At 39.7% G+C, this 27,143-nt stretch overlaps 2 long non-coding RNA genes across 2 annotated transcripts in view; both read left to right on the top strand.

Annotated features, from left to right (window-relative positions):
- LOC133272843 (uncharacterized) overlaps positions 1-18,589 on the top strand; it is a 38,913-nt gene extending 20,324 nt beyond the window's left edge. Inside the window, exons 3-4 of the long non-coding RNA XR_009744584.1 lie at positions 16,537-16,636; positions 18,024-18,589. This is a non-coding gene — a long non-coding RNA (uncharacterized LOC133272843). The remainder of the gene's footprint in view (positions 1-16,536; positions 16,637-18,023) is intronic.
- LOC133272842 (uncharacterized) lies at positions 11,251-13,738 on the top strand. The gene is made up of 2 exons (XR_009744583.1): positions 11,251-11,453; positions 12,774-13,738. It is a non-coding gene; the product is annotated as an uncharacterized LOC133272842 (long non-coding RNA).
- Positions 18,590-27,143: the final 8,554 nt, after the last annotated feature.

Raw genomic sequence — 27,143 nt, 5'->3', positions numbered from 1 at the left:
TTTTTAGACTAAGAGAATTAACCAAAGAGCTCTTCGTTGTTTGGTGAAGAATGGTCATGAAATGAAAGGATTAACAAAAGTGATCTCTACCTGCAGTGACAATCCTAAATGGGCAAACTTTGATAAGCTGGGAAAACTATATAGTGAAGCAGGCTGGACTGAAGTGCTTTGGGAAGGGAATGCTTGAACTGGATTTTTCTGAAGGCAAACCTGCAAAAAATAGTATGTAATTTTTCTCCCAAAACTGGTATGAAAAGGTTCAGGATAAACTGGACAATTAGAGACTGTCAAACAATATTAGAAATAAGTAGACACCCTTACTGAAATACGAAAAAAAGACTGAACAGCTCCCTGGAGGGCAAAAAGTATAGAGCTAAATCAAAAATTGCTAAAAGTTAAGATGAATTAAGATGAAATAAATGCAATAGTAAAATTTAATTTAGGTGTATAAACAAAAAGAGAACCAGAAAAGAAGGGGGCTCTTACATAGTAAAGCTGAGCTTACTTGCTTTTTTGCCAGTATGTCTGGGATAAATGGAACAAAACCTGTTTTGTGTTCACCAAAAGTAGATTTTATGATAACACAGTTATTTTTTTCAGACAAAAAAAAAATATTTGTGTTATCTTTCCTTTGAAATACAACAGCTTTAATCAATTTGGGTGTTGCTTACTCACTGTTCCACACAGAGAATCATCAGTTTATGAAGAAGAGGATATATATAAGAAGTGAAAAGAGGGTACTTAGAACATAGATGACAGGAGTTATGCTGAAAACACAGTCATAATCCTAGAGGAAAGTATGTAGCAAAATTCCTTCAGGAGCAGTTTTGGTCTGTCTTGATCTCTAATTTAATATTTTCATGTAGTATATGTTGTCATGGGAAAATGTGCATATCCTAATTAAATCTGTTGATGATGCAACGTTGAGAGGCAACATTAGCATAGAAAAGGATTTGAATATCAAGGGTATAAAACAATCAGAGAATATAAAAGGGAATTGAAGAAGAACTTGAGGATGGAGTGGCATTAAACAATGCCAAGTACAAAGAAGTCGACTTAGGAGCAAAGAACTGGAGTCTCTGCTATTACATAGGTTGTCGTCAGATGACCACAGAAGAACTATGCGTTGCCTAGGTGATAATGACACTGAAAGAGGCAAATGTGATTTCAGGACGTGTCAGGAAGTGTCAGTACCATACGCAAAGCTGTCCCTGAACTCTTTTGGATAGACCACCATTCTCTGGAGCAGTTCTGATGATCATCTGTCCCTGCAGACAGAGATGATTTCTAATTGCCAGATTTTGTTCCTTGGGCCTTCATATTCCTCCAACACTAGCCCAGAATGCTTAAGACACCCTTAAACTCCACTGGGCTGATGCCAGGCCCTAGAACAAGCAATAAATGCTTTCGCCATCCTGCTATAAAAACTGCATTCAGGTGTGCTCCATCCAGCACTGTCCTTAAATTCACTTTGAACTAAAGCCTCATCCTACCACATACACAAACACACACACACAGAGCTATTATTACGTTTTACTATGCACTGTCCCATGGAGACCCAAGTCAAGTGCTGTGCACTCTGCACATGAGCAAGTCTGTGCTTGAGGAGGTTTCATTTTGGACAGTGTGGATGCTCTGCACCACTGGGTCTGAAGTTCATCTGGGAGGATGCCTGCAGCCTCAAACTGCTTGCGGACATTCAGGACCAGCATCTACTACTTCACTACAGTCTAGGCAGGTTTTTTGGTTGTCACTGGAACACATAATTCTGTTCCTGATCTTTGTGATGTGAACTCTCAAAACAGCTGTTGCAGCTACCATGGGAATACATTTATTTTTTTTTTTCCTTTGGCTATTCTAGAAAAGCTGGACAGTTGATAAAATTCCAGTGCAGCAATTCATGGCCAAACTGGTGAAGAGGGCTTTAATCTAAAATTGCCAGGGGAGGGGAACCTCCACCCATCCCACTCCTACCAGTTTGATGCCAGTGCGAGCAATAGATGCCAGAGCCTGGAGCGGGATCACAGATCAGCAGGGGAGCAGCTGAAGAACAGGAATTCTAGCCACTCCAGTAAGAAGGGCTAGGAAGTTCTTGGCATCACAGAGACGTGGAATGGCTCCTAAGACTGGAGTGTTTGAATGGAAAGATACAGGCTTTTTAGGAAGGGCAGGCAGGGAAGATGAGGAGGGGGTATTGCCCTTCCTGTTGGGGATCAGCTGAAGTTCATGGAGCTCTGCCTGGGGGTGGATGAGGAGCCATCTGAGAGCATATGGGTCAGGATTAAAGGGAGGGCAGGGACAGGTGACTTTATAGTGAGGGTTTGCTGCTGGCCACGTGACCAGTGGGCGAATCCTGGATCTGCTTGGTAGAGTACCATGAGATAAAGCTGTGGAGGGAAGGAGGGCCCAAGAAAGCTGGTACATATTAAAGGATCATCTCCTTCAAGCTCAGGAGTGACGCCTGCCAACAAAGAGGAAGTCAGGCAAAAAGACCCAGAGGCCCCATCTACTTTGCTCTTGTGAGACCCCACTTGGAGTACTGTGTTCAGCTCCCTGGCATCAACAGAAGGGGTTGTGGACCTGTTGGAGTGAGTCCAAAGGAGGCCACAAAGATGATCAGAGGTCTGGAACACCTCTCCTATGAAGACAGCCTGAAAGAGTTGTGGCTGTTCAGCCTGGAGAAGAGAAGGCTCTGGGGAGACCTTAGAGCAGCCTTGCAGTACCTAAAGGGTATAAGAACGCTGGAGAGGGACTTTCTACAAGGGCATGTAGTGACAGGACAATGGGGAATGGCTTTAAACTGAAAAAAGATTTCTGTTAGATATGGTGAGGGAAGAAGTTCTTTACTCTGAGGGTAGTAAGGCACTGGAACAGTAAGGCAACTTGGTCTAGTGGAAAGTGTCCCTGCCCATGGCAAGGAGTTGGAACTAGATGAGCTTTATGTTCTCTTCCAACCCTTCCAACCCAAACCGTTCTGTGATCCTATGACTTTGTGATTAAAATAAAAAATAAAAAAATTAATAAAAAAAAAAGACACAAGCTAATAATTACATCCTGGATTCTTGGAGGCAATATATAGGATACAGAAAACACTCGATGCAAGTGCTCTGTGGTGTGGACATGGTTGATTTCTCTAGAGGGGACTAACCCTAAGTAGTGGGGACCTTTGCAAATCCATGTCATCTGCCCTCAGGGCTGAGCATTGGTCCCAGTGCTCTTATTTGCCAGCACAGATGTACCCATCTCTTCACTGATTCTGTCTCCTTGTCTGCCCTTCTCACATACTGTGTTCCACAGTGGAAACCACTTCCTAGTATAACATCCTAGCTGCTACAGCCAATACTGTTTCTTTAGGAGTTTCCAGGGAATCTATTCAGATTCAGTCATCATACCTAAAAAATTACTTGCCCTTATTTATTCTAAAGATTTTTTTTTTTTTTCCTGTTGCTTTAGGAATAGACTCACTCCTTCATGGGTAGAAATGGCACACTGCCAGAGCAGGTGTCATCTGTACTTGGCTGACCTTGACTTTGCATGGAGTAAAACCATCTTCTTTTGTCATGACTCTGTGTGTACGTTTCAGTGTGAAGTGTCTCCATCTACTGAGCTTCTATTTTATATAAACTTGTAAATAGGTTAATATACCTCTTATAGACATTTACATGAGTTATACCCCATTCATTATAGATTCTTGACTGACACAGGAAAAATTATAATCTATCCCTTTGAATAAAAAGGATTTTAAAGGTGCTCCTTTTTTATGAGAGAAGACAAAAAAGTTTGGCTTGTGTAGCTTAGCAAACTAAGAATTGAGACAAATAGAACTGTAGAATAATTCAGGTTGGAAAAATCTCTGAAGGTCAACTGAATTCAACCTTCTTCTCAAAAGCAGACCTAAATTCAAAGTTAGATTAGGTTGCATGGATTTTTGTCAAGTTGAATTTAGAGTATCTCCAGGGACTGAAATTCCACAGTCACTCTGGGCAACCTGGTCCAGTGCCTGGCCATTCTTCTGTGATTTTGTTTTATTTTCGTCTTATATCCAGCCAGAATTTCTTAGTAGCAATTTGTGCTTATTGCCTCTCATTTCTGACTACTTTGATCCTATCCTGTCTATAAACCCCTGGCAGTCCTCTAAGCCTTCTTTTCAGGCTCAGCAACCCCACATCTCTCAGCCTGTTCTCATGTATCATGTGCTCCATGTTGAATTTGAACATACAGGATGCCCCCTTCTCTTCTCTGTCTTGATGGCTTTAAGACTGCTGCATGCATTCAGATCTTGCTTTCAAGACTTCTCTGTACTAATATAAGAAATGTACATTACAAAAAAAAGAACACCTGCAACATCTCAGTTCAATTCTAGAAGCTGATGCCTCACAGAAAGTCTCCAACTTTGGCAATGCTGTACACATAAACCTGAGAAGAAGAGAAAAGATTGCTGAGTGTTTCCTCCTGTCCTGCAGAAATTAAGTGGTTTCCTTCTGTTCACTTCTAGGATCACTTTATATTTTTACTGGAAATTATGAAAGGAAAAGAGAGAAATGAAAACTGATGTGGGTCTCTATGTATATGTATTATATCTGGGGTCTGGAATGAGCCATGTGCAGCACATCGTGAGACAGACTGTAAGGAGAGAAATACATTTCCTGCCTTATTTCTGTAGTCAGAAAGTATGTAAAATGGAGGCCAAGAGATTAAAATTCAAAAGCTCTCACTGAGGTGGAGAGATACAGGCAGAAAGAGTTCCCTGGGATAGATTTCTAGCTCTTGGCTATTGCTATCCTCCTTCGTTGGGAGGCTCAGCCTTTGCTATGCAGAGTTAATGCAATTCTCTGTTACTGTGTTGAACATCCTTTAACAGCACATTCGGTTTGACATTAAAAGGAAAATAATTTAGCTAGTGAGCTGTAGAGCGCTGTTGCCTGCTCTAAAATTACAGCTACGCTTACTTGTGTTCTCTTGACATTAGTGATCAGATCATAGAGATTTTTGTTTACAGATAATTTCTTTTTGAACTAACAGCATCAACGCTGCTAATGTTTTTGGGCTGAGTGCAGATATAATCATGTTTCTCTTCCATGCCTAAGCTAATCAACTATAAATGAACCTCAGTGGGCAGGTTCTCTAAGGTGATAAGTGTAATGAAACCCCGTCAGCATCATGGATTTTGGGAGCATTTTTCATGCATATAGCACTGTTGATTGGATCAGATTGTACAGTTAAAGTGTGTGATTTTTAGGGACTCAGAGCATTGTCTTTTCAAGCAAAAAGAATTCTGCTGGCATGTTCTGAATAAAGCCCATTGAACCACCTTGTTAACATCTCTTAATAACTTTCTTTTGACTCCCACCATGATTTTTTTTTTCTAAAGAAAAAAAAAATGGATAGTATTATTTCACAGCAGATACCTGCTTCACATCAGGAGGAGAAAGATTAATTACACATAGAAGCCCAGTATTTGAAAATCTGTGACTCAAAGTTCTCCTCTAACAAGCTACTTCTTCCACTATTATCTTCCACTTCTGTATTGATTTGCAATTAGCTGCAAATCCTCAATATCACCTAACTGATTCAGACAACTAGGGTTTCATTGCAAAGCAATGATGATCTAGTAGTCTATAACATGTCAGAGTATTCTTTCTAGAGCTGCATTAACAAAGAAAGCATGGAACTTGAGTCTCCAGTGTTATGGCACTGTGATGCTGCACATACTCTCATGTCATATTGCATTAATTGACTTAGGGAAGCTAAAAAGCCCCCAGTAACATATGAACAGATTTGTGAAATAAATATTTAGACTTATTCAGAAAGGCAAGATGAACTCTCCAAACATAATTATACTTTCATAGCTGGTTCAGCTTAAGCAGCTACTTGGGTTCAGTGGGACTTTAGTTTATTCCTGAATTGTTTGCTCATCATTTGATATTAGATTGACTAGTAATACATTATTCTCTGTTGTTTTCAAAATGTGAGGTTACAGCTCAGTATATACTGAATGAAAAGGCTCTATCAAATATATGTTCTCCTGTCACTAGGATCAGCAAAAAAAGGACACAACTGATCATGCCAGGCAGTAAGACAGTAAATCATTTTCACTTGGGAGAAGTGTTTTTTTTCCAGCACTGTACCCACATTTTAATCATGAAAATTCTTTTATTAATTGTTTTCCTCCAAATTCCAGTCACTGGCCACTTCCTCATCACTGTTTGTATACTTGACTTCTTGTCTTACAGGATTCCTGAAGAAAAGGCAGGAATAGAAACACAACATTTGAGTTCACCAGTGACTGAAGAAGCAACCTACTAGACTCTCATTAATTAGAATAATTAAGGAAACCATTAAGGAAATATTTGTAAGACTCTTGCTTTTGTAAATGATGTACTACAGATCCACTGACAGATACAGGCAGAGTATTTTACTTGGACAGACTCTGTTTTCCATGGGCATATGTTTCAGCTGTAAACTTGGGCCAGGCTCTGTCCAGCTTTTCACCCACTTAAACTGTTCATTTATTTTCCAAAAAACTTACTAAGAAGTGTAATTTTTGTAATTGTGTTGTCCTTTGGTCAGGAGTGTCAGTCCTCTAGCTATACCCTCCATGCTCTCCATCCCTCCCAGCAGCATTGTTGTTTTTTAACAAGTATTACAGAGTGATAGAGGATGTTCACCCACTCATTTTCAAAGTGCTTTTGGGAATAATGTGCTCCACAGGGCAATTCTGCTGAATGAAGCTTGAAGGAAATAATGTTGGCTCATGCTCTTTGTCTTTGTTAACAGTCCTATGTTTTCCCTTCACATTAGCTGTGTACCAAGCTCAATACTGAATGATGACTCTGTGTTGATTTTCCAGACTGGCAAGCAGAAAATTGGCCAAATACATATTACTAAGTACATGTCAGACAGTTTTAAGCACTAGCAGTTTAAAAAATCATAAAGACAAAGAGGCACATCCATCTTCAACAGGTGGACTTTCAAAAGATGATCTATTGCTGAGGAGTCTCACTAGCATTCAGTGTCATCCTTGGAGAAACTGCTTTACACCAGCATCACCACGAGAAACTTCCAGCCCTGGCAATCTGAGTGTGGATGGAGAAAGAGTGCACTGAGCCTCTCACTCATGCATATGTCAACATTATGTGTTTAATGAACTGCTTTTTCACAAATCCTGTGAGAATAGCAGTCTTGTGGGTATAGCTGTTTGCAGGGCTTAGGTACAGAACTTGGGATACATGCAAGAGCCTTGTCAACGACAGGGCTGTTCCATAACTATAGGCAAAGTCAAATGTCTTTATCAGTCCCTGCCTCCCACTCACCTCTAGTAGCATGGTACTATCTGTATTGCCATCACACTTGGATGAGAGGAAAAGATGGCCATTCTGGAGTGGGAAACGGAACGAAACAGAGGATGACGGGCTTAAAACCTTCCATTCTTCCATTTCCAGGGGCTAGATATACTGCAAAAATACAGGACTCTTCAGTCTGGAGAGAAAAAAGCAAAGGGGAATTTAAAAAAATGTAGGTGAAGTGAAACTGAACTGTTGTTCACCAAAACCTGCAATACTGAAACTAGGGAAGTTCACTGAAATTAGAGATAGAGTGTTTTAAAACACATATAAGAAAGTACATTTTTACTCAGTGGATAGTGAACTTCTGTAAAGTGTTGCCACAGGGAGCCGTGGGGGCAAATTGTATCAGCAGCTTCAAAAGTGGATGGACAAATTCATGGCCAATGGATTGATAAACAATAAGGAAAATGAGCAGGGATGTACCCTCTGATGCAATGAGTGTGGCTTATGGTGATGTGTGAGGAAATGAACTCAGAAGGTGGCAAGGCTCCTGAATATTCTCTAAACAGCCTCTCCTGCTGCAGTCAGTGACTGCAGTACAGGGCTAGGTGAACCACTGCTATCATCCATTTCTTGTGCTCATACCTAGAAGGACGGTAGCAATGCAGGAGTCTGAAAGTCATGCACACACTTGTAAAGTGCTAGTATGAGATACAGTTTTTCAGAATACATCTTACACCATATTGTTGAGGTTCAGCAAGGCTCAGTGCCAGGTCCTGCACTTTGGCCACAACAACCCCGTGCAATGCTACAGGCTTGGGGAAGAGTGGCTGGAAAGCTGCTTGGTGGAAAAGGACCCAGGGATGCTGATTGACAGCCACTGAACATGAGCCAGCTTGTGCCCAGGCAGCCAAGAAGGCCAATGGCATCCTAGCCTGTATCAGAAATAGCACAGCCAGCAGGGCCAGGGCAGTGATCATCCCCCTGTATTCAGCATTGGTGGGGCTACACCTTGAATATTGTGGTTGATTCTGGGCCCCTCACTACAAGAAAGGCATGGAGGTGCTGGAGTGGGTCCAAAGAAGGGTCTAGAGCACAAGTCCTGTGAGGAGTAGCTAAGAGACCTGAGTTTTTTTTAGCATGGACAAGTCTCCCCTGTAGACTCAGGGGAGACCTGATCACTTTCTACAACTACCTGAAGGGAGGTTGTGGCAAGGTGGGTGCCAGTCTCTTTTCCCAAGTAAGAAGTAATAGGACAGAACAGCCTCAAGTTGCAGAGGAGGTTTAGATTGGATATTATGAAAAATTTCTTCACTGAAAGGGTTAGTCTTGTCAAGCATTGGAACAGGCTGCCCAGGGAAGTGGTGCAGTCACCATCCCTGGAGGTGTTTAAAAGACGTGTAGATGTGGCAGTTAGAGTTTAATGGTTTAGTGGTGGACTTGACAGTATTAGGTTAATGGTTGGACATGCTCTTAAGGGTCTTTTCCAATGCAAATGATTCTATGATTTGTAATATTATAAGCAGTGTGTGTTCAAGACCAGGAGTCTGAGATAACTTCTGATTTCTGCTCAGCAGCCAAGCATAGCTGTGGTAGCAGCTGGATTGCAGTTTGGAAATGTGCCTGTGGGGATTGGCCCTACTCTGACTAGACTGAGGAGACAAGTCTCTCTACTTGATGAGGTTGCCTTAACAGCCACACGAACAGCCACAAATGATTATATTTACTAAGGCTGTGAAGTGAAGCTACAGCCAAGTCCTTGTCAGTCTAAGCATGGAGAGCATCCTTCCTGGATGCTTCTGTGGGCCACAAGTAAACCTGAGTAATTGTGATACTTTAATACTCTACAGCTTTGTGAAATTACTTTGAAACAATTCTGATTTACAGCAAGTAATCGCATAGCTAATGATTTATTCTTTTTTAATTGAAGAGAATGAAAATAATCTAGTTATATCAAGTTTAGAAGAGTGTGACCAGTTTTTACATTAAAGCCAAACAGGATGACCCATCTAATTACAGTTCTGACAGCCTGATATCAATCCTGGTCAAATTATTGGAATGACTGATACAGGACTTGATTCATTAAGAATTAAAAGAGGGGAATATAATCAATACTAGCTAAGAGGGTTTTACTGAAAAAAGATTGAACCCTAGTATATTGCTGTTTTGTTTTTTTAATGAGCTTTCATGTTTAATCTATAAAGGTAATAGAATAAACAACCACTTAAGTTGGTATGTGCTACACTTTGAGAAACTGTACACATCTAAAATATACTGATATGTACATGATATGTAATAAAAGAATGATAAACTATTTAACCCACAGTGTCCAAATGTAGTCATACCTTTGGTATCACCAGTGGGGTATCACCTGGGGCTTTTTGTAGGTGCTAATGGGTTCAGCTGCAGGGCCCAGACTTGCAACAAAATTCTGATGCTAATGATGTTTGAAGATCACACAAAAAGGTTTGTAAGCAGTAACTAACAAAGAGACTAAGGCAGACAGCAGCATAGATTGCTTTTCAAGTTAGTTGAACATGCACTTCAGGACATTGTACATCCATGGGACAAAAAATGTGGGCAACACTTGAGAATGGGGGAATCTGTCCTGTTGCTTATAATCAAAGCTATATATCGTGAAAGACGAATTGTTGATGCGATGTGAAAATCTGTGTGTTCTTGTTTATCGTTCTAATTGGCTACATCTCAATTAGGTGCCATGAAATGATTGATCTCTCATCACAGATGCTTTTCGAGTTTGGTTTTGGTTTTAACAGCTGGGTATAGTTGTTACAAGTCATTAACTGAAACAGCAATATTCTTTAAACAGTTCTGATGACACAAATTAGCTCTATGGTTAGAATATTGCTTTTCCCTCAGGTATTGCAGATGCATAGACCATATAGTTAAAAAACATTTCTTAACGCTTTGAGTGAAATCCTGTCTCACTGAAGTCAGTGCATTATCTTCAGTGGAGGTGGATTTTCATCCACTCTCTCCACTGCTTCTGATTTCTATGACCATTGAATCATTACACTGAACACAGTAGTAATACTTGCCTGTGCTTGCAGGATGGACCTATGCGTAGAGAAACTGGAGACTTCTTACAAGGAAATATTTCTAGGGCTTGTTCAGGTTTGTCAAGAAAACTGTTAGTGTTCGAATGCTTTTAAAACACTTTTAGCAGGAACAGTCTGATTTCCAAATGTGCTGAGAGGATATTTGAAATATTTAATTCTGTTCCTTTCTCCTGAATGTTCATTAACTTTAGAAGAAAAAATTCATAATGTAAGATTAATGCCATAACTTTAGGACATCCATAGCTTGAAATGACTGACCACTGAAACGGCAAACCTTAGTATACATATAGCGATAAACACTGTGAAATTCTACTCATTAACTTGACTGAGTTAATTCACCTTCATGTAGTGACTATGCTACAATGATATTGGTAAACGTTAAGTAACTACAGTGACATACATTTCAATGGTGACTTTAGATTCAGCCTCCCACCATTCAGAGTTCAGAAAAGTAATGGCGAACTTAAATATATATATATATAAAATCAGAGTTCTTCAGCATACTGAGCTGCTTCTACCACAAAGTGAAGCAATGAATAAATTAATTGAAAGGTTTACTGATAAAAGTGATTATTTGCAATAGGAAATAGCTATGGCAATCTGAATTCAAACCAAACATGTACACTAAAAAAAAACCCAAATCACAGCAAGCAGAATGATTTGTTTTTCAGAAGGCTTTCAGAATCTGGGAAATTTTGGAGGCACACACAAGTAAAACTAGCCTATACCATCTTCCTCGGACACAAGACATGGAACTGAAGAGCTCAGAGAATACTAAAGAAAAGCTTTTATTTTTTCATTTTTTTCTTGCTAAAGAAGATAGATAGCTGGATGTGGAGATAACAGACACAGATAACAGAGATAACCAGCATTTAGACTTTTAATATTTCATAAATACTTAATATGAATTTGTTGTCCTGTGCTCAGCTTAAAGGATGTTGGACCATTGAGGAACATCTATCTTAGGTGTACAGATGCAATGCTATTGAAAAAATCTGAGTCTGAAGAGGTTATAACTACAAATCTGAGGAACATCAGTGCTGATATGTGTATTGAATGCATATTACAGGCAATCATTCAGGATTCTGTATCCTTTCAGCTCATGAGAAGGAGGACTTTTTCTTAAAAATTTATTTTAAATAAATTTAAATTATTTTAAAATATATAATAAATAATAAAATGCATTTAAAATAAAAGCTCCAAGTCTTTATCATATTTATCCCAGCTAGAGAAGAAAATAGTATGGGAAATTCAGTTACACTGTGCACCTCCATGAAAACAGCTCATTGAAACTTTTTGGTAGCATGGAAATAAAATCCTCCAACCTTTCCTCCATGCTCCTGTTCCTTAATGTAATTCACCACATTTAATGTAATTAATTTGGAAAGCAGGAAGAGCAGTTTTCCCAAAGGAATTTCCTGACTGACAGCGGTTTTACATGTTCAGCATAGGGACAGCAGTGGTGGAGCATACTCCAGCTATTACCTCCTAATGGACATTTACTTCACATCACTACTGTTTTCCTCAGCAACGTAGCTAGGTAGATTCAATTTAAATTCCTCCCCTTCTATAATTAATTTTTTATCTAAGCATGTGTGTTCCAGAACCTTTTGCTTTGGGGCAGTAATGACCACCCAGTGCCCAGTCAGTCTGCAAGTCACCTAAGCATTCCCTGGAAATACCCCCATTGCAAATTGAGTACCAGCTCAAAAAATCCTCTTTCCCAATGAAAAAAATGGGAAACATCTTAGCTACTATTAGCTTTGTGCAACTGTGAAGTAAACAACATGAAAGGACCGCAAGAATGTTTGTAAAATGATTTGTCAGTGCTTAATGAGGGAAACTGTATGCATTTTCACAATTACTCAAGCCTATGTGACTGAATTTGTGAGGTAAAATAGAAAAGCATTATAAAGAAAAAGTAAATAATAATTTGACACTTCTCTGTGGCAAAGTGTAGTGAAGAAGGGATGGAGAGTAGTAAATATGTAATAAATCCAATATTTGAGTCTTCCTGAATCAATATTTACCTAATGGGAGGAAAAGGGTCACATTTTTCCCTCTTGGCTCATATATTATGCAGGTGACTTGCAGAATCTGTCTCTAACTTTCAATGTTTGTTTTCAAGGAAAAGCTGTGTATTCTAATCTAAACTCTAATCAACCTGGTAGGAGTTCCCCCATACACTGTACATGTAGATGTTCAACAGTAGGTGGTGCTCCCAGGGTAGAAATGTACATAGTCTAAAACGCAAATTACAGAGGATTTACCGAGGAAGAGCTCTTTTGGGGGTTTTAGTATGGTAACTGAAAAGTATTTGAAGTGCAAATTCTCTAAAAAGATATTCAATATTATACTAACTGGTTCTTAAATCCTGTGCAAAGATTTGACTGCTCAGACGTGGAAGATGCACATTTTCCAGTCTGCTCTTTTCCTTCCAAATATTCATGCAACAAATTGTTCACTCAGCTTATACTCTATGAAATTTCTATCCATGTGCTTTATTGCCAGATGTCATTCACATTTGCTGAGAATGTAAGTATCAAATCCGAATTACCTACATAGTTTTCTCAGTTGTTAAATGTTTAATCTGTCTTATGAGCAATTGTGCACTTTAAGTAGTCTTTTGAATTACATCCTAGATGTATAGTGCATACCATGGGATTCTTAAAAATCCCAGAATCTTTTAAAAGTCATATGTAGCAGTAGAAGCCAACATTTTGTGTTGGGTTTCTTTGCTGTAGGCATTCTTTGTTCAATATATATTTGCTTTTCAGTTTTGTTGCTTAAATTTTGTGAAACAAATATGGCCTCACATATTCTTTATATGATCAGGGAGCATCACATGAGGGACATAACTTAGTACACTCAAATTAGTACACTCAAAATTGAACTGCACTGGCAGAACATCCTACAAATTTTTAATGAAATACAGGACCAAAAAGATCAAGTGTCCCAAATAACAGCTTTCAATGAGGAGGATGTCAGGCTTTGTGGGTTTTTTTTAGTGAGTATTAGACTTTCTTTGCCTGTTTATATTTCTGTAGTTCAACAGCATTTGCATAATATACTATTTGTTTATGCACAGTCTGAGAAATCTGGTAATTTGCAAACAGTGTGTTTTGTTAATTATAGTAGGTGCTTTGGCTATTTATGTATTTGAGCAGCTTGAGCTAAATTGAGAGAATAAAACCAATGAGGCAGGAAAGTCCAATTAAAAGTACATTAATCAAATGCCCCCCAAATGCCTTTCCTCTCTAATGCATATTGTTACATTTTATGTAGAGTGCCTGTTTGATGTCAATTGTCCTTCTGTATCTAATGCAGTATCTTGTTCAGTCAGTGTGCAGTAATAAATGTAATTGTCAAGTGCCTGGTTTGGGATGCTTGATGATATATTTTTATAGATTTTATAGTTAATTTAAATTTTAAAGCATTCTTCTTTTTAAGATTAACTATAACCAAGAAACAAAGAGATACGAGAAAGTGACTAACTCCCATGTTAAGAAATGACTGTTTAAAACACGGGCTACTTTTGACCTCCCATAGCTGCAGTAGATTACCCTCTCATCTCCACTGGAAAAAGTAGAAGTAGACTCTGTTGGTTTTCATATAAAATTCAAAATGGAAAAGTGCTTCCCCAGAGCACTTAAAATTTGTTCTCTTCATATCCAGTGAACAATATTAGCTTGACTCAGCTTCTAGTATAATGTCATAAATCAAGAGTAGGTCCACAGCAGCCCATATGAAAAGTTTATTTTGCAGCACTGATGCATCTCTCAATAAAAAAATGAAGACTTGCACTTGTTCTGAAACACAAATTAGGCAGTCAATTAGTCTGAGAGCTGGACACAGAATCCCACTTCTTTGCTCCATAACAGCATCTTTATATGATGGCTGGCAAAACTTTTAGGATGAGAACTCAAAACCAAACAGACAAAAAAGAGGTGAAATTAAAAGAAGGTTCATACAGAATTTAGGATCTGAATCTGCTCTGTCTAATCCAGGGAATGTTTCAATCCTTTAATGCTTTTCAGTTCCTTATATGCCTAAGATACACTCCAGTTTATTTTGACAGTGGCCCTACTTCAACCAAAAGCTCAGCAGTTTGGTGTCTGCCCAACTACAAGATCATCCAGGGAAGAGGCCGCGTTTGTCCCTGACCGGGGGTTTGTCTGGCAGACATTGTCAACACGTACTGAAGGCAAGCTAACATGACTGGGCTCCCTACAGAACCCTGCTGTGCTCACTGCAGAAACATGAACCACACAGGAGGGTACTCGCGTGCTGCTATAAGGAAATAGATTTCCAGAAAATGGTACATCAAATATTTCCTTATCCATACAGGGCTGGAAGCTCCTAAAAGGAGTGATTGGAGTTTTAATTCTCTCAGGCTGGAGAGACAGCTGGAACCAGTGCTTGATTTCGGTTTCTCACTGTTGGATGATTGTAAAAGGTGAGCCCCACGGCCTTCTCTTTGGATGATAAATGAAGAGAGATGTTCTTTGAGTGAAAGGAGTGTTAAGAGTCTGCCTGCAGAGAGTAAGCTATGGGTGCATGCATCTCTGCTTGAGGGATGGAAACCAGGAAAGGGTGGGATTACAGCCGTACATGCTGTACTCACCATCTCCTGTATGTTAGCGCTACCTGATGCTGCACTGAATGTAACAACTTAAGTGCCTGAAAGCAAGTTTCACCAAGTTCATGCTTTGGATCCCTTTCTGAGCTACCTCACCATGGACACATCTGCCTCCTGTCCCAGCTGAGCCAACCACAGAGCTTTCACTCCTTAGCTAGCTTCTCCCACCCTCATTCTGCTTTGCATGACCCCTCAATACACACACCTCCCTTTCTCTCCCTTTCCCTACCTTTTTGCACCAGACCTTTCCATCTTCCTCAGCCTCCCATCTGAGCTGCTAATAAGCCATTCCTGAGAACAACAGACAAGTTGGCAAAGACCTAAATTAATTCTGCTCAAGCCATCACAGATACTTGCACTTCAGACAGGCTGAGGAAGGTTCATAAGAGCAGGTCAGGTAAATAGAAGATATACGGCATGAGGGCCCTTTAGGCAGCCCTGCCGGTGATGAAAGAGTCCTTGTGGACAGAGTAAGGAACACCCAAAGAAATTTTAGAAGGAGGTTTAGAGGTATTGCTTCATATGGATGTTAAATCTGGGCTCATATTAAATGTTCTTCTAGCAATGGCCATTTAAGCAGTCTGTTCATTGTTTCTATTCAAATGGCTTACACAATTGTTTGCAAAAGCTGAGTATCCAATAACATGCAAGAATATTGGCTACTGAATTTCCCTTCAGTTAGAGGATTTTCAGGACACTTCTGACTTGTGAATTAAGTTTGAAATTTTATATAACAAGTGATGCAATCACCTTTGGTGGTTCCACTGCCATAGAATGTTTACAATTGGAGAAACAGCATCCCATATTAAGCTAAGCCTTCTGTGGGAGAAAGAGGGCTTATTGGAGTACATGTTCAATATACGTAATAGATACCATTTCACAGGATTAAAAATGAATAGGTACCATTTCACAGGATTAAAAATGTGGACTCCTGAATGGTAAATTTAAACGTTCTGACTTGCTTTTATCTTTAAGTTATCTTTAGCAGCTATCTTTGAAATAGTTCAGGGCCATGTCTGTATTCCCTGGTTATGAAACATGGAAACTGGACAACTTTAAGAGGAATAGTTCTGAATAACAAAGCTTGAATGGCACCTTCAACACAAAAAGCCCTTAAAACAATGATTACAAAAATATGTGAAGAAATAACAAGGTAAGATCATTACCAGTAATTTTTTTTTTCACTACATGAAAATCTAAATGAAAAAAAAAAAAGAGGTATATTGTGTCCTTAATGAGGAGTAAATAAAATACGCTCAGGTATATGATTGTCCTTTTCATCAGTAATGCCTCTCTACAATCTGGCATGTATTAAAAAACAGAAAAAAACCCCAAAAGTATGATAGTTCTTCATGCCTTGGGCTAATTTGTTTAAATTTGAAATATTGTACTGATCTAAAATTAAAACATATGCTCTGTGCATATGTTATGCAGGCACAAAACATCTTCTGTATCAAGTATTGCAGAGAGATATTCTTCTCATAAGCAAATGAAGGTGCTTTAAAAAAATGTATATCTGATTTCTTTCTAGGGATATGCAGGCTAAACAAATGTGCCTTGCCTCAGTGCTGCTTTAAAAGACAGAGAACCTTGAATCAAATATTTGATACAAACCTCTGACACTTAATGAGGTATGTCATAGTAGCTTTTAAGTTTATTTTCTTATTGCCATGTCTTGAAAAAAACCCAAGAACATTGGCAAATATTATGTATATATATGTATTTTTATATATTCTGCCTCTTAGCAAAAAAGTAGAGCTTGTTAGGTATTTGTAAAGCACTACATCCATTCCTGCAGCATTCCAGCAAAGCAGCTTGATTTGTTGCTTTGCAGAAAGGGAAGACTGAAAAACCAAGAAGTTAGGAGGTCTTGCCCGAAGTCTCGGCGTGAGTAGAATAACAGAAGCAGAAGGAAAACAGAAAAGGCCTGACTACTTATCTCCCAGCAAATGAATAATTCTCTCCAGTGCTGTTATTGAATTATATCAGAGAGTCTGACGTTCTCAATTTTCTTACCTCCAATAAGATTCCCTCATTGTCCAATAATGTTTTGCTGCTTAATCAGCTCAAAGGTAATCAGAAGCATGAACCTGTTCTTCAATCTATAAAATCTTCCTGTATTTAAACTGAAATAAGAAGCATTTAAATGAGAAAACCAAAAATCAAGATTTGTCTCACCAGGAAAATAAACACTGTAGGAGGCAATTACTGAGCAACACATATGCCATACATGGATGTAGGCTTCAACTGTAGGGTCGATTTTCCTTGTTCAGACATAAAAAAATTATACCTAAACCCAACATGAATTAAAGAATTAAAAAGAAAAAAATCATCATCGTCTCATAGAATAATTCACTTTCCACAGGATTTTCTGAACCTTGCACTCGAGATCCGTGTTCTCAGTGTGCCTGGAAACTACTCTCTGAATAGGCTCCTTGGCCACTACACTACTTTATTGAACTCTGCTATCCTGCTAAATAATATATCCTCTCACAATACATCCACTGTTTTATTTGGCCTGTAGACCTATGGGACTCATTCATTCTTCAAAATCATAAGTTATCAGGTCATGTAGTGATTATGGAGCATAGCCAAGGTCTAAATACAGAGCAACTAAAATTACAGTTTCTGGGAATGTATCAATAGGATGTAATCCCATTGCTTGATCTTGATTGCCAGGTGACTCCAGTCTCTCTGTAAATATAAAATACAGACGTTTTGAAGTGGACTAAGTATGTACTGCACAGTCAGTCTTTAAACCGTGGCCTGTACAGGGCTGTATGTTCCTGCTGGGATCCTGGCTGTTTCTACCACTGGCTGTGTCCACCTTGTACGTGGCAGAACTTCCCTGGCTGCATTTTGAGCTCCAGGATATGACCCAGTACTAGGCATCTGTTCCTCCAGGCAGACTTCATTCAGCTAAAGCCCTGGACGCCTACTGCTGTGTCTGTTTTTGAGGCAAGCAGTATCAAGGAATTTTAAGGGAGGTTCAGCTTTTGTCTTCTCTCCCTGTCTCAGGCCATCTTTTCTCTCCCTCTTCTGGACCACAGCAATAGGGACAGCTGGAAAAACTATGGAGAAAGCCCTGTCTGATCACATGGCAGACAACTGCACAGTGCAGAACATTAATGTAAATGCAACTGAGATTTCTGGAAGGAGCAAGCACGCAGGGTGTTTCTGCAAATAACATATTTTTACTTTGAGCTCATCCCGGGAACCTCTGTGCAGCAGTGTAAGGGCAGCCACTGACAACCATATGTTCTATCTGCACAAAAATGGGGGTGTAATTTTTTTTTAAATCAGATCTTTAAAGACAAGTATCTATAAACTGACAGATCTGTGTTATTTTTGGCCTCGGCTTGCATTAACTCAGAAGTTGGGCAGAAAACTGTTCTATTCTCTTTTTTGTTTAACTATTCAAATTAACAGATGCATTTCCTATCATTTGGTGCTTTTTCTGTCAATAACACACAAATCCCATGGAAACATGCCAAAGATTTTCTTAGCAACCAAGCCTTTTGCCTGATATACACAATTAACTACAACAGTCTGTTAAAAGCTTAAAATAAACCGTCTTTTTAGAATTCCATGTAGTGAAAGAAGATTCATTGGCAATGAATTTAGCACAGTTTGGGAAGAATTTATTAATCTTCATGGATGCTGAGTACTCAAGGGATGTCATAGTAAAAGTAAGTAAGTGTTGCCGTAAAGGCAAATCTACTGGGAAGTGTCCAATGACTGTGAGTTCAGGTAAAGTAAAAGCACTTTCACCATTTGATGGTACTGGCTCCCCTACAATTAAAATGTAAATTGATTCATGCCTTGTTAGTGCATAATACTGCTGGAGAAAGCATCCTTCTCTGCCAAGAAGTAGTAAATTCCATTATGAAAGATGGGATTTTGACATGGTGTTTCTAGTTCCAAGAGGGTAAACATTTTGGAGAAGAATATGCAGACTCTGGGCACTGCTTTCTAAGTCTCTGGAAGGTGAAGACTAATCACATTTTCAGAAAAGTTACATAAGTTATAGTTTTTATGTCTTTGCATTTGGATAAAATAAAATAGAATAAAACATTACAAGCTGTTTCCTGTTTCTGGAGAAACTTTTTTATCTTTGCTTAGAATAATCTCCATTGACTTCACAGTCTTTGAATTGGACCCAGGGTGCAGGCTGATGGTATATGAAAAACAACAATTGTTAGAAGTAGTATATATACCTAGGATGAAAAGAAATAAAACAACAATATCTGAGGTACAGACTGACAGTCGCTTGAACTCAGCTCATGTGGCATGCTTTGTCACAAGCTAACCATCCATTTATGTTGCAGCCATCAAAAATCTCAGAGATCTTTACGTCTCTCTGTAGGTATTAGAGCTAGTATTTAAATATCCTGTTTCCCCAATAATCCTGAAAGTAGGTGTCCATGAGCAGAGATTTTTTTGGCACTGAGAAAAAAAAATCCTATTAAGTAGGAGAATAAGAAACAAAGGAACAAGAAGACACAACATTAAGTCTTATCAACTGAAAATTTTAAGTATCCCTTTATTCAGGTCTTTTAAATAGTTTATGAGCAATGGCAGCTTTAGTGATCTCATAGGAAGAATGACTTCTTCAGTAAAGCTGTTTGTTGAAATTTAATGATATGCCTCCAAGTACAGTTCTTCTGATTTGTGCCTGCTGTCTGTAAGTCCAGTACATCATAATGACTCTTCTCTTCACAAATGACCCACAAGATGTAACACAAACAGCTGCCATATAGTAGTGTGGAAGGATGTAAATGGCTGTGCTAAAGCTTACAGCAAGTTCAACATTCTTAAAGCTCTGCAGAGCTGTGCAAAGAATAGATTAATTCTAGTTTTAGCAGGGTTCATGGCAAAAATGCTATTGGAAAAGTAAATATTACATGTGATTATGAAAACAAGGAATACTTCAGTAACCTTGAGCTGAGCGGCTTGGGCTGTGCCCCATTGCAATTCTTAGGGGTCTGTGAAATGGTACTGTGAAATGGTGACAAATGTCAGCATGGGGAATCATATTTGCCTGTGTTATGGCATGGTAATAAAATGCAATGACCAGTACCAACCACCTCTGTTATTAATTTCTGCCGCCAGGGGATGGGAAAGGGGCTTCCACAGACATTTTGACGAACACATTGACATGCCTCAGTGCACTGTGCTTTCGCATGGTGTTGTTTCTCACCTTCATACCTCTGTCACAGAGGTATAAAATGACCTTGAAATAATAGGGTCTTTTTTTCATTAAGATTTGGTCTATGCATGAATTTCTGAAGTAGTATAGTAGAAACTGGTCCTGTAGGTAAGGAATGTATTTTCAGTTCCTAGTCATCCAAAATACAGATGGCCATAGTTTTTTACTGATCTGATACATATATAGGAAAAACAGTTCTGCAGGAATTGAGAGAAAAGTCTGACTTCTTAGTCAATGTGATTTTTGTTGTCTATCTGAAATAAGACAAGTTTTCTGCAATAAAAATGATGTTTGAGGTAGAAAAAAAGGTAATTCAAACTGAGCGATGTCACCCTTGGAGTCAACTGCTTTTAAGGCTGGGGAAGGAGTCTTCTTTTATGCACAATGCAGTAGTTCAGTTCTCATTAATTTCAATTAGAAGTTGATGAAGTTCTTTGGTTTATTACGCTGTCACTTGCACTACATTTTCAAATTGCAGCCAGACATGAAATATTCTCACAGGCAGTAACTGCTCACAGGGGATTTTCTGCAGTGCAAGACACGTAATGAATCCCAACTCATTATTATTATTAATTATTTGTATTACTTTATAGCTTAGGAGTTGTAGTCATGGATCAAGACCTCATTGCATGATGCACAAAGCCAGAATGAAAAAGCCATTACTTGCTTGTTAGTGGCATTGCTTAGCTTAAGAGCCTGAATTTGGATTTTCACCTTTTCCAAACCCAAGCAATGCTATCTGACCAGTCAATTGTGTTATCCAATAAGTGTTCAAACTGCCCTTGAAAACATCTGTTAGAAACCAGTGCTGTCCAGGCAGCCATCCTTACTCAGCTGACCCTGGAGGAAATCCTCAGGCTGAGGAACTCCTGTAATTCACAGCAGCATCAGTCCCCTGGTGCTCCTCTGCCTGCCCTTCCCCAGCCTCCCCACTGCTCAAGAGCAATGAGCACCTTCCAGCCCTGCCTGACCCATGCCATTACCACTTTGTTGCACAGAACTGGCACTAAGATTTTTTTGTAAGTGGTCAGAAAATGCTGAGGTGTCTTGTTGTATGTAATGGACTCAGAAAAAAAATGGCAGTCACATTTGGTATCTGCTCGTGACTTCCCTCCTGGCTTTGCCATTGAGGGTCAGAGCCCTTCCATTCGCATCAGATGGCCTTCCTGGGACAAAAGGATGCTACTGGCCCTCCGTGGTCTAAAGCAGATGCTAGGAGACTGAATTAATGCAAAAGCCACCCTCCGAGTACCGTTGCTAGGGCACAGCTAATTTGAGGCCAGAGAAAAGGATGCTGCAGGTATCTGTGTGGGCCTGGGCAGGAGCTCCGGGTAAGTGGCAGAGAGCAAAACTGCATCTCCTAGAAGAGTTATGCCACAAATAAATGTATTTGATACATATGATGTTTGACGTGCCTACATCTATATTTATGCAAGTTACAGGAGGAGTCTGAGGATGAGAGGCATGACTTGAAGCATATCCCAGTTCTAGGGCCCTGACTGCCTGCAGCATGGGATGGCCAGCTCAATCCTCCCCCATGAAGAAAAGAGCCTGGGAGAGGCTTGGCCAAGATCTGCACTAGTCACTCTAGGAGCTGATAATTGTTGAAGACATGCCAGAAAGATAGGCCTGGATTGAACAGAGGAGAGAGGTCCAGATGTTAAATCAGCTTTGTCACCTGCATAGAGATAATTTGCTATTTATGGGATCAGCCAGCAGCTACACATGAGAGAAAAGAAGCAAGAGCAGAGCTCCACTGGAGCATCCCAGAAAGAGAAGCAGGTGACAAGGATGGCCTGAAAATCATGTTAAGGTTTTTGAGAAACAGAAGGAGAAGCAGGAAGGGAGAGGTCTGGAAGCTGGGGAAGAACAAGGAAGGTATCTCTCTGTAGAAGGAAGCATTTGTTCTGCAATGAGAGTTGTCTCATTTGGTTGTTGCAGCTGCTAAATTAGCCCACAGGTATTTGTGCCTGACTCCAGTATACAACTCTCTCTTTTTCCAGTAGATCTGGAAGGGTGCTGGTTTGTCCTTGTCCACAACGAGCTGGGTCCATCAGCAGAACACATTCCAGGAGGTAACTGTCACGCAACATGATAGAAGAATGTTTGAAAACACAAATACTTTTTCAGCAAGGGGAAACTGTTTCTTACCCATCTCTAGCTCCAGTTGTATCAGGTGGCTGAGGCATTTATATGGGGAAGGGAAACTTCACTGTGGGTTGATGAGAAAAGCAATGAGATCCCAACTGTTTTCTCAGATAAACTAATGGGGTCTTGCCAGGATTTACAAAGTCTCAAAAGGGCAAACTGACCTTTCTACTCCATAAATAACAACAAAGGATGCCAAGAACAGAAACGAGAGCAGCAGTCACCAAAATTAATGAAGAGAGAAGAGTATGTCAAGGTGGAGAAGCATCAGTGTAAAAGCACAGCAGCAATGATTGTGTCCACAAGATGAAGAGAAACAAAGGGAATTAATTCTCTTCATCACTGAAGGATGCTCCCTGGAAATAGATGGACTCAGTATACTAATACATATTGCTCTGTCTGTTCTGGAGGCTTCACTCACATTTCTTTGTCTGATTATAGAAAAACACCTTGGTAGTCTGATCCTGTCACAAAGTGGCTCGTGTATGCCAACAGCAACTATCTTTTGACATACACTTTTTGGCATGTAAAAGTGCATTTAGTGGGAGAAGGAAGGAGAAAATAAACATAGCTACATACAAGAACGCAAAAGCCATTAAAGGGATTACGAAATGAACCATACTTCTGGCAACCTGGTATCAGTTCTAGTAAATATAACAAAAGAGCAGATATGGGATTTCATCATTAAAGAAATAAAAGGAGAGATGTACAATCAATACCAGTAAGAAGATAAAACCAAATAATTTCCAAAGCAAATCAGTCCCGTTTTGATCATGTCACAGATTTGATTGGTAAATACATGAATGCAAATCAAATATATGAAATGTATGTATATATACATGAAATTTTAATTATTATAGATTATATTTCTGCTGAATCATCACCAAAATGGTAGATGATAAAACCAGTTAACTGACTGATCTCAAACTTAAGCATACCTAAAGAATCCTCACTAAGGAAGTTCCCTTTTAGTGTGCTGCCATATTTCTTCATATTATTTAACTTTTATCAGTGAAATGGAAATCCAGTTGTATCCTGAGCTGCATCCAAAGGAGTGTGACGAGGAGGTCAAGAGAGCTGATTCTGCCTCTCTACTCTAATCTTGTGAGGCCCAACCTGCAGTACTGTGTTTGGCTTTGGGGGCCTCAACACAAGAGGGATGTGGAACTGCTCGAGTGAGTCCAGAGGAGGACCATAAAGATGCTCTGAGGGCTGGAACACCTCTGCTACGAAGACAGGCTAAGAAAGCTGGGCTTGCTCAGCATGGAGAAGAGAAGGCTCTGCGGAGACTTTAGAGCAGCTTCCAGTGCCTAAACAGGTCAGCAAGAAATCTGGAGAGGGACTTTTTACAAGGGCCTCTAGTGACAGGACAACAGGGAATGGCTTTAAACTGACAGAGGGGAGATTAGGTTAGTTATAAGGAAGAAATTCTTCACTATGAAGGCAGTGAGACACTGGCACAGGTTGCCCAGAGAAGCTGTGGCTGCCCCATCCCTGGCAGTGTTCAAAGCCAGGTTGGATGGGGCTTTGAGCAACCTGATTTACTGGAAGGTGTCCCTGCCCGTAGCAGGTGGTTAGAACTAGATGATCTTTAAGGTCCCTTCCAACTCAAACCATTCTATGATTCTATGGTAAAACTGCTGGTAAATTTTGCACATAAAGCAAAAATGTGAGGACTGTTAAATATTAAAAAGGACTGGTCTTCCCTCCAGCAGATGCAATAAAATGAGAACAAACAAGCAAACAAAATTCATTTACAGTAAAGCCAAAAAGTTATTTACTTGGGAAAAGAACATTTGTGCTTCTGTGAGCAGAGACTATGCCCCGAGGAAAAGAAGTTAAGGAGTCACAGGAGATGGTGAGCTAGTCATGAAGCTTCAGTGCAAGCCTAAAGTATGCCTCACTAAGAGCGAGGGCTTCTAAGAACTCTCTGTTTTACATCAGTTACATGAAAAATAACCTTTCTGGACTCAACAGAAATAATGGGAAATTGCCCCTCATCATATCAGCCTCATTTGCATTCATATCAGCTTTGTCCTCATGTTAGCTAGGTGTGAAAGGCAGTTAGCCTAGGAAGCTGAAAAAAACCAGGGGTTGCGGCTGTATGTTGGAGGTTTAATCTATAGGTCCCATCAGTTATCAGCAATACACTGGATAACAAATTTATTATTATATATTTGAATCCTGTAACTTTAACGTAGCTTCTAACCAAGCTATCAGCTTTTTGGAGCTGTAGCCACATTTTCATTAGTGTTTTGAGCAAACTACTATAAGCAATAATAAATAATAATTATTAAGAGATGAGGCACATCATGTGCCTTGGTCCTAGCTCCCTTAAGCTTTGAAGCTGCTCACATCCATGTATCAATTTAAACTCAATACTGATTCTAGCACCAATTTACAGCTGCCTGACAGGTTCCTAAGCAGAGGGCTGCATACAAACATGGAGGGTAAAAGGACAGTAAAGGGGCTACAGCGCCTATGTTTCCAGATGAGCTAAGGGGAGCCTGACTTGTTCAGCATCAAAAAGCAAAGCAAGAGTAGCTCCTTTCACAAATACCTCAGAGCCAGTGGAGAACCAGAAAAATACCATCAGGGTAATTTTGAAAATCAGAGGCTTTCCAAAGCAGTAAGAACAGCTTTGTAGAAGGAAGCACAGGGCACAAAAGTTAACTTATGCTAAGACTGAGCTAAATGAGCTTAAATCAAGGATTATATGATGTTTACTTGTCTGAGTGCAGGGCTGGGTTTCATGATGAAGAGATCCTTTCTACTTCTTGGCTGTTACAGTGAAATAGAGGCCAGAGGCTAGGAGTGAGTGCATCTGACCGTTGTATGAAAGTTATATGAAGGTCATAAAATGGAACAGAAATATGAACTTTTGAAAAAGAGGGAAATAAGTGTTAGGAGGCTGGAGTGCTCTGGGGTTTTGCATGGCTGCAGTGGGGCACAGTGTCAGGATTGAGATGAACTGGAGAATGTCTAAAATGAGAGAGAAAGACATGGAAGGCTTGAAAAGATAAAAAAAAGATGTGACTCTGGCACTGCTTTAAAGCAACGGACTTCTTGAAGTCATAGCAACCAGCCATTTCTTTTCCCTTATAAAAGCCAGAAGTCACAGAGTACAACAATACCTGAAGGAACCTGAACCCTCTGAACAGCGTACAGCATTTTGTCCAATGCTTCCATTCAGTCAATAGCTAAATCTTTTGGAGTAACTGCAGTAACAGGATGGCTGCAACAGAAGTCTCTTTACCATCACATTTACAACCAATGGTAGTAAGTGGTGTGAACCAAGAGGGGGCTTAGATGGTGTACCATTGGAAACAGGAAGGGGAAGAAGCTGTGTATCAGGTACACAGGATGTTACTGGTAGTGTAGAGGAAAATGAGAAGTGAACTTAATTTTTCAGAAATTAGATGATTTTACGTTATATATATATATATAAACCCCACCACACTGGTGGTTCCTCACAAACTATGGGAATGCAGAAACCCCAGCAAGCCCTGGTACTGAGCCCAGCCCAGTTACAAGTGCTAACATGAGCTGAAACTAAGTAAACACAGTGACAGCAGTGATTGAGAGCAGTAGTTGTCCTTGATCACTGTCCAAAACCTTCAGGAAAGACTACAATGATCAGGATAAGCTCTGTGACCATGCTATGGTCTTTCCTTTGGTGCCTCATGCCAAACATTTTGCATCTGAGGATCTTTCTGATAACTCGCACAGACCAGTCTTTCTTGGATGTATTTAGTTCTGCTAGAACTACATTTATACCTCTGGCTTACTCAACATCCTTCAGCTACATTTCTAGAATATAATCAGGAGCACACACCTTTGGAGAAAACCTTTCTTAGGCTGAAGCAGGTGAAGTGTTGCAAACTGCTGCAGTCTGACAGGCTTATGGCCTCATGGGTATTTCAGGACCTACTGTCCATTGCTTTCCCTGCAGATCAGGTGCCTGTGTGCTCTTGAACTTGGTTTAAGAGTGAGGTGTTTTACAGATAGTTTTGAAACAGCAGGTGAAAACTTCTTAAATCAATAGGTAACTGATTTAGTTCAAATTCAGGTTGTACTTCACTGGAATGATCTCAACTCTGAGGTGTCTCAGACTCTTGAACTGTGACAGGAAGAAGATCTCAGAAAGGGCTACGAATACTTGTAAGCTAACTAATATCCCTCTGAGACACATCACTGCTCTTGTCTTTTAGAAGAGGGAGGAGCAAAGAAGTTGTGGTTACAGAGATGTTGTCGCCGGCCCCACTGGCTCCCATATGAACTGAGATTAAAACACAGTGCTCCAAGTCTAGAACTGGGCCATGTGGGTACTGGGTGGCTCAGCCAGCTCTAAGTTACCTGGGAGGCAGACATCCTCAGCAGCTCTGGAAGAGGCAGTTCTGTGTACTTGTTCTTCGGTAAGGCTGAGATACTGATAATATATCCTTATTTAATTGGATTGGATCGAATTGGGCAATTTTTCTCTTATTTAGGAAGAATACAGCCTTCAGTGTAACAGCACAAACCAGCCTGAACAGTCATCTTAATGGAGACTTGAAGAACTGTTTTCCTGAACAAATCCAAAATCATGAACTGTCACCTTCTGTCTGTCAGGAAAATGAAGGTATTCTTTTAAGAAAGAAAGTACGATGTGAAATACGCATTTGGAACCCATTATTTTATCACTCATTTTTATTTATTAAATTTACTTTCTTAACCATAGTTTGTAGTTCTATTTCTGTTTCTCTGAGGACTCTAGTCTCTATCTTTCAGGGTATTCTCCA

The sequence above is a fragment of the Pezoporus flaviventris genome, unplaced genomic scaffold, assembly GCF_033815535.1.
Source record: "Pezoporus flaviventris isolate CSIRO_AGI_PZ_B2104156 unplaced genomic scaffold, CSIRO_AGI_Pfla_v1 ptg000031l, whole genome shotgun sequence".
NCBI classification, from domain to species: Eukaryota; Metazoa; Chordata; class Aves; order Psittaciformes; family Psittacidae; genus Pezoporus; species Pezoporus flaviventris.
The sequence above is the reverse complement of the archived record's forward strand: the minus strand, read 5'-3'. Positions and strand labels throughout refer to the sequence as shown.